The 8,058-nt window shown below is 36.4% G+C and overlaps 1 long non-coding RNA gene across 2 annotated transcripts; it reads left to right on the top strand.

The window, feature by feature from the left end:
* Positions 1 to 2,186: 2,186 nt before the first annotated feature.
* LOC126436885 (uncharacterized) lies at positions 2,187 to 8,058 on the top strand. 2 transcript variants are annotated; one of them, XR_007580994.1, is made up of 3 exons: positions 2,187 to 2,489; positions 5,640 to 5,776; positions 6,238 to 8,057. It is a non-coding gene; the product is annotated as an uncharacterized LOC126436885 (long non-coding RNA). The 2 variants fall into 2 exon arrangements; XR_007580995.1 differs by lacking the exon at positions 2,187 to 2,489 and adding an exon at positions 2,557 to 3,815 and having other exon boundaries at positions 6,238 to 8,058.

Raw genomic sequence — 8,058 nt, 5'->3', positions numbered from 1 at the left:
AAACCACATATTGAGGCATTGTCACAAAAGCTTAGTAAAACCTGCTACCTATTATGATCATTAAAAGACACAGCCATTGTAGATACCTTGAAGCTGGTGTACCATGCCCTGTAAGAGTCTGTCTTGATCTATGGCCTAATCTTCTGGGGAAAGAGCTCTGAGTCTCTCACAGTTTTCAAGTTACAAAAACAAGTAGTAAGAATAATGAAATGTAAAAAAAGAACTGAACACTGTAAACCACTATCTCAACAACTAAAAATCCTGCCACTGCCATGCCCTTATATATTGGAACTAGCTTGTTTTACAGTACAGCACTTGGATGCCCTCGACAGAAATGCAGACCGCCACACTCATGACATCAGAAACAAAACACAGTTACAAATTATAGCCCACAACACAAAATTATATGCGAATGGGGTTAAATGTATGGGCATTAAAATATACAACCACCTCCCAACAGACATAAAAACAATCAAAAACCCAGAAATAATGAGAATTAAATTAAGGAAATTGCTACTAAATCAGTTTCTATTCCGTACATGAATTTCTTGAAACAAAATTTTAATTATTTGCAATAAGCTGTTTATTCAGTTGTAGATGTTTCTACTTAGTAAGATAATTTAATTATTGTATCTTATCTATATTCTGTCTGTATCTCATATATGTATTCTGCTATGTGAACTATGTACCACAATATTTTAATTACCGGTACTTGTAATAAGCTGTATATTCACTTGTAGATATTTCTACTTAGTAAGATAATTTAATTATTGTTTGTCACTCATATTCTGTCTGTATCTCTTATATGTATTCTGCTATGTGAAGTATGCACCACCTTTTTTATATTTTGTCTATATATCCTATATGTATTCTACTATGTGAGTTACGTACCACTACTGTCATCTCTCGTCGTATACCTTCTTAACATAATTTTTCAAATTGACTTGTCCTATATCATGATGTGCTTTGTTGTACAAATTGTATGACCTACAGGACCAATAATAAATCAATCAAATCAGTCCATTTATCGTATCCTCAAGGAGGGCTATTCGTGCATATAAATAAATAATAAAAAGGCAAATAGAAAAATTTGCTGGACGTGTCCAGTGGTTCTTGTCTTTGCGTTTCATCTGGACGAACATTTATTTAAAAGATGTGGTAAATATCCTGAAATCCGATGAGCTCCGCGAAAATATAGTTGTACCACAGATGTACATTACGTCTGCTACTCACTGCTGCTAGTTGTCAGAGAGAGGATACTCGTGCTGCCATCTCGTGCAGACGTTACGAAACACGTAGTAACGAGTGCTTGCTGAGCTGTCATTGTAAAATTTTATTAAACTACTGAAGTACCACACTATATCTGTAGAAAACTTGAGACAAAAAATAAATTATTTATGCCAGGAACTGCTACCGTTACGCCCACAGGAATAAAAGAGCTATAAATTTCATTGCATTTGTTCCACACTCGTTTGTCTCGGCATTCTTTCTCCTTTAAATAACCGACTCTGTACCTCACGCGCTTTGAGAGAGAGAAATTTAAATACAGAACGATAATTACAATACAAAGCCGCGTTATCTTTGTTATGCGTAATGATAAATGGTTGTTAACCCCCTTTAACTCCGCCTGCAGCTTCTGTACAGTGAGGTGAGTATATTTGCGGAAGCTGTTGCCGGTCCCAAGCCCGGATAAAGGAGGAGGGTTGGCCATTAAAGAAAGCTGTAAAAGGGATGACTCAAGTTGTTTAGGGACTGATTTTGCGAGGGGAAGGTTGTAAGCAGGCATTGCCGCAACCATGGCTGCAGTATAGTTATAAAATTTAGAATTTAATAAGCAGCCAGCCACAATTATGGTTCAAAAAAGTTTATTGAAATCAAACCATCACCGATTTCGGATTTATTACAAATCCGTGTAAGATGGCGCCTACAGATTTTCTTATTTTCCTGCTAGGGCCTCGTTTCGCAGTGTACATTTTCTGCCATAAAATTAAAAGTTCTTCATTCGAAATCCGATTAATTGGGAAGAGATTTTTTTCATTTTAAGCTACATATAAACAAATGGAATGATATTAAGTTAAATAAAGCATGCAATGTGCCGAAAACTTACGCACACCAAGTATGTTTACGACATATTTCATGTTTTATTTTACTTTACGGTCATGTCTTGTGTGTTCCTATTACAGTTAAAAAGAAAAAAATCTGTTGAAAGTTCACAAATACAAAACGTTTTTTTTATAGTGGTGCGCAATAACGATTGCAGAACGAAGCGATAGCACAAATCCGTGTAAGATGGCGCCTACAGATTTTCTTACTTTCCTGCTAGGGCCTCGTTTCGCAGTGTACATTTTCTGCCCTAAAATTAAAAGTTCTTCATTCGAAATCCGATTAACTGGGAAGAGATTTTTTTTCATTTTAAGCTACATATAAACAAATGGAATGATATTAAGTTAAATAAAGCATGCAGTGTGGCGAAAACTTACGCACACCAAGTATGTTTTCGATATATTTCATGTTTTATTTTAGTTTACGGTCATGTCTTGTGTGTTCCTATTACGGTTAAAACGAAAAAAAATCTGTTGAAAGTTCACAAATACAAAACGTTTTGTTTATAGTGGTGCGCAATAACGATTGCAGAACGAAGCGATAGCAGAAAAGTAATAAAATCTTTCACAAACATCGTAATATGGAATTGTGACAAATCCAAACCGGCATTCATGTGCTTTAAATAACATTCTTTAAATTATGCGTGTGGCTGGTATCTGTTTTAAATAATAAACCGTATAATTAACAGAGGCATCCTCTAAGACTCGGTACCATAATGAGATCGTTTACATTTGATTATCCCACCCATCTTAGGAGCATGGTGGAAACCTTCGCAAATAAAGCATCTACACAGCCCCACAGCGGTGATAGCTATATGGAAATCGCGAATCAACTTGTGTGGTTTCCTTTTGTTTCTTTAAATACGACTATGTCATCAACAGTTGTTTCTAGTGAATGTAGTAAGGAATTTTGCGTCTTTCAGAATAATCCACTCAAGAGATTGACGTTGAATACTACTATAAATTCCGGGGTTTTTCATCTGCATGTTACGTAGGTTAAATGGAGAAAGTTAACAATAAGTATTTCTACAGATTTCCAAGACAAACTAAAGAGTTGCATCTGATGTGGAGTAGTCCTTGTAAGCTGTGAAGGCAGAGGGAGTTTTGGCTAGTGGAGTTTCAAAAGCAGACTTAAGACTCAGATAATCGAAAAAGTCCAAGATTCATAGGAATGCTTTAACAGGGCTACCAGAACTTAAAACAAAGCTACATCATGGGAAAAATGAATGAAAACCGCTTAAAGCTTTGTACGATAGCAGCAACAAGAGCTAGGTAATGGACATACAAAGACAAGGTATTTGCTCTGTCCTTATACAAGCAAAACCTTTGCCCATACAGGTATTTGTTAGTTCATTTTTGCCTTCCTTCTGTGACTCATATGAAACCTCTGTTGTGTGTTCCACCTTCCAAGCCAGGATTGAGTCCTGCAGTGATGAATGTAATAAAAGCAGAAGCCAAAGCAGTGCACAACAATGTTAAATATTTTGCTTTGTTCCTTGATGAAGTGTCTTTGGAGACGCTTTGTTCCTTGATGAAGTGTCTTTGGAGACAATTTTTTATTATGATGTGAATAAGCAGCAAATCAGTGGGTTTCACGATATAAGAAGGGCAAATATATGTGCAGACCATGATGTGTTGGTAGTCTGGTCAGAGTCATATGCAAAATTTGGAGGCAGGTAGCCGCATCTCTCTTCACTCAGAGCTCAGTTTCAGGTACTACTTTAAAAGTTCTTATTATCTATGTTATAAGCAACTGCAAATAGAGCTGATGGCAGTTAATACAATTTGTCATCAGAGTGCAGCCAACCGGGGAGCACTGAAGGGACTCTGCAGTCAGTAAACAAGTGAATCCAGTCCATTTCATTTTTTGCCTATTGCAGTCATTTATGATGTCCCACACCTATTAAAGTATACTAGAAATACTCAACTAGAAATAAAATTCAGTTTGGGTTTAAAAAGGAGGCCAGTTTTGAATTTATTCAGAGGACTTTTCTTCTGCATCAGGATAAAATGTTTAAGACTTGCCAAAATTGCAGAGGAGTCATTTTGACTCTAAGGATTCTTTTACTAAAATGGAAGTTACGACACATGCAACCCAGCTTAGTTAGAATTGCTGCTGTTATTGAGACCTATGTAGCATTTAATATTTTACCTGCAGATGTTAATATACACTGCACAATTTGTTGAAAAGATAGATTGCCTGTTCAATTCACTAGACAGCTCCCATTATTATCCACAAGGTATTAAATTTTGTAAGCGTGCCCTCTCTCCAGGGGCACCACATACTGAAATGTGGTACAGTGTATTAAAGGAATTGGATAAATAGAAAGTGTTGCAGTTAGGAACAGGGAGAGGCAAGACAAAATGTCCAGTTTCATAAGTGGGTGGCAAACTACAATGATCACTGATGTTCATTTAGTGCAGATTTTTTTTTTAATGGCTTCAATTTTTTAAGCATGAGGACCTTTAATCAAGACCCACTGGAGAATGTTTTCTGTAGTATGAGGCAACACGGTGTTTCAAACACCAACCCAACCTGCCTTCAGTCCGTAGCAACACTGAAAACAGTTACAAACAATTACTTATCCTTACCTATAAATTCATTACATAATTGTGAATATGTTAGTTGTATGCCATTATGCAATTTAAGGCAATTACATGACAGCTTTCTTGACTCCACAAAAGATGTTTTCATAACTGATGAAAATGTTTTATATAGTGTCCTTGCTGATAATGCAGCAGTGGTGTCAGTGATGGTGAAGAGGCTGATGTAAGCAATGACAGACAAGCATTAACGTATGTAGCTGATTACATTTTGCAAAACATGGGAGGAATACCTGAAATCAACTGTGATGACTGTAAAACAACTGTTTTCATCAACAATCACAGAGGATCACGTATTTAAAAGTTTCTGGGCATCTGATACCTTAAGCATAAAATTATTGTATGGAAGTGGCAGCCCGATATCCTTTTTAACAGATGTCCACAGTCACTTGTATGCATTTTTAGTGGACAACCAGAAAAATTGGAATACAAATTCTATTCACTGTCTTGATTTCCAGAAGGGATAACAATTTGTAAAGCCCACTTTTCTGAACAGTATATATTAAGTAAATTTGCACCAATTTTGATATACATGTACATCAAAAATTGAAAACAGACTATCTGTACTAAAAGAATAAATGTGGTTAAGGAGAAATTGAAGAACAAGTTTAAAGCTGTTTGACAGTTCAAAGATCAATTTTGCTGTGTACTTCAAAAACAAAAAATGTAGAAGTCAATATTTGTCTTTATTAATTGCTGTTATCCCCATTTACTATCTGTGATACTTCTCTCTCAATCCTGATGTTGTATCTGCTATTGTGTTGAAGCATTTACTCTCCTTTTATGTAGGAACATTTTAGAGGAAGTCAGTGATTAAATAATGCAAGTTACCTGAAATAGGCCTACAGTTGTGAAAAATATTTGATAACACGTAGGTCTATATGCTTTGCCCACTTCTACTGGAAAGCTATAATAATCCTTGTGATTTTCCAGATGCAGTTCCCTCCGTGTCTAAGTATCTACATTACCTGGGAGAGAACATCCTGCAGACGTAGATTGTAGGGAATGCCTGAGTAGGCATACTCTGTTTACAACAGCGATAACTTGAAGCATAAGTATTCAAAGTGATTGTGAGTATCTGAACTCGAGTTGCCAATGTGATCTGAGACGGATTATAGATAATGTTTTGCGTTACTTGTTCTGGTAATGAAAATTCTATTTGTCTTGTGAAACACATACAATCCCACAAAATCTTATGCCTTGTAGTAATTAGTAATGATTTCCTTATATGTGGTTGTAGATGTAGTAGATGCATTAAGACTGATTACATCCAGTCAGATGTATATCTAGATGTGTTGAGGTTGATTAGGTGCAAGGAAGAGAGTGGGATTTACAGATATTCCAGTTAAAAATTTGACAATTTGTATATTATGTTAGCTGAAGTGTAGGCCTAATACTTGAGGATATATTTAAAAAGTTTAGCTGTACAATTGGTTGGAATATTGAAGAAAATATCTTTCTCGGAAGTACTTTAGTGCAATAAATTTCATTGCAACTGCAGGTAAATAAGTTTGGGTAAAACTTCTTGCAGGTAAGACTGGCGCACTGAACTGCTGCAGAAACAAAGCGATGTATAGATGTCAGATGATAATCTTGTGTTCATCATCAAAATGAAAGTTGTAACACACTCAGGAAATGAGCACAGAAGAGCAGATGTAGGAATCAAGTGTCACTGCATTCGGTGAGGTTGTAATGGAGTTGGTTTGCGGTAGGATGAAACCCAGTGCTGGTCCATGGGCCTACTGTTCTCAAAAAGTACGTTGCGGCTGCTGAGCTTAACTCTAAATCTGAAGAACAGAAAGTGTCACATGCCTTCACATCATGAGACAGTGAAAGAAGGTACAAATGTAATCCAGGACATTAGCGCAAAATGTGATCACGAACTTTACGCCATCACCTCTCATCCCTTTGTCACCCAAATACTGGTATTGAAAATTTTCCACCACCAGGATGACTTGCATCCAAGTTGAGAGCCACCACACAGAACTTTGTTAGCAACCTTGGTTATGGAGATGGGGCCATCTCACCACAATCGTAGAAATTTCAAAGCAATAGGCCTACTGCTGTGTTAACATTGCCAAGTTCTGTAAACATTCTCCTGTTTGTTTTTACCCCAAATGTCATATAAGAATGGGATCCAACACACTCTCTACATCATTTGTCCACTAAATTCAAATGGTCGGTGGAGGAAAGATGTTTGTTTATGTTCATCCATAAATAAACATTTATTTGCACTCAATGTCATCAAGATTAAAGCTGATAACTGAAGATCTAGCTGAAGCCTCTTCAGGCTTCTTATACTTAAATGCCAATACATATATTCCCTAACGGTATTTGTGGACAACAGAAACTTTAATGAACTCGGCAATTCACAACCACAGTACTACAGGTAGAAATAATTTACTTCTCCTGCTTTAAAAGGGAGTTTTATATTCTGGTGCAAAAGATTGTAACAGGTGGACTGTAGAAAAGAAACTAAACATTCCCACCCATCCATATAAACGGCAAGTTGACATATCCTGAGCATGTGAAATTGTTGAAAACAAGTGACCAGTCAGTGTGTAAAAAAGAGTCGAGCTAAGACACTAAAAGTAAGTTGTCAGTCAGTGTGTGAAAATAATCAAGCTGTATACGGAAAAAAAAGAGGAAGTATCCAGTCAATGTGTGAAAGCAAACAAGCTACTGCATGTTTGTTTTGCTTCACAATTGCTAAATATGTATGGGAATTGGACATACATCCTAATCTCCTTCTCCCCTACGTCTCTGTTTCCTCCTGTCGCCTACCATCTCCTTCCCCCTCTCTCTGTCCATCTCCTCCTCTGCCCTCTCTATATCCATTTCTTCCCTCCCTGCCAATGGCCATCTCTTCTCTCCCCCTTCTCTCTCTGAGCTTGAGCCTTGCTTCTTATTACAATTTTAGTTTCCATAGTAGTATTCTAATCATAAACCATAAATACAATGTTCCTGTTTCCTGTGAAAACAGATTGCAAGGAATAAAACAAAACAGTATAGTTTTGTGTTTACAGTTTGCATTTAAAAAATATATAATGAGGTAGAACATATATGGAAGAAATAATTTGTCTAGCAGTTTAAGTGCCCAGCTATCATAATTGAAACTGATTGTGAGAAAGAAAACAAAACTATACATGTTCACAGCAGAGCAAGGCAAACATTTTCGTTGGCACAGTCAGTTTTAACAGAAAACTGGTAGTTAGTCTTTAAAAGAATATATGGCCTGTGTCTCTCTGAATGTTTATAAGGGTATCATGTAAAAATTTGAAATAAATTGGTCAAGACCTTTTTGAGATTTCTGCTAACAATGTTTCCCATTACCATATACAATTAAAAAAAT

The sequence above is a fragment of the Schistocerca serialis genome, unplaced genomic scaffold, assembly GCF_023864345.2.
Source record: "Schistocerca serialis cubense isolate TAMUIC-IGC-003099 unplaced genomic scaffold, iqSchSeri2.2 HiC_scaffold_1251, whole genome shotgun sequence".
Lineage (NCBI taxonomy): Eukaryota > Metazoa > Arthropoda > Insecta > Orthoptera > Acrididae > Schistocerca > Schistocerca serialis.
The sequence above is the reverse complement of the archived record's forward strand: the minus strand, read 5'-3'. Positions and strand labels throughout refer to the sequence as shown.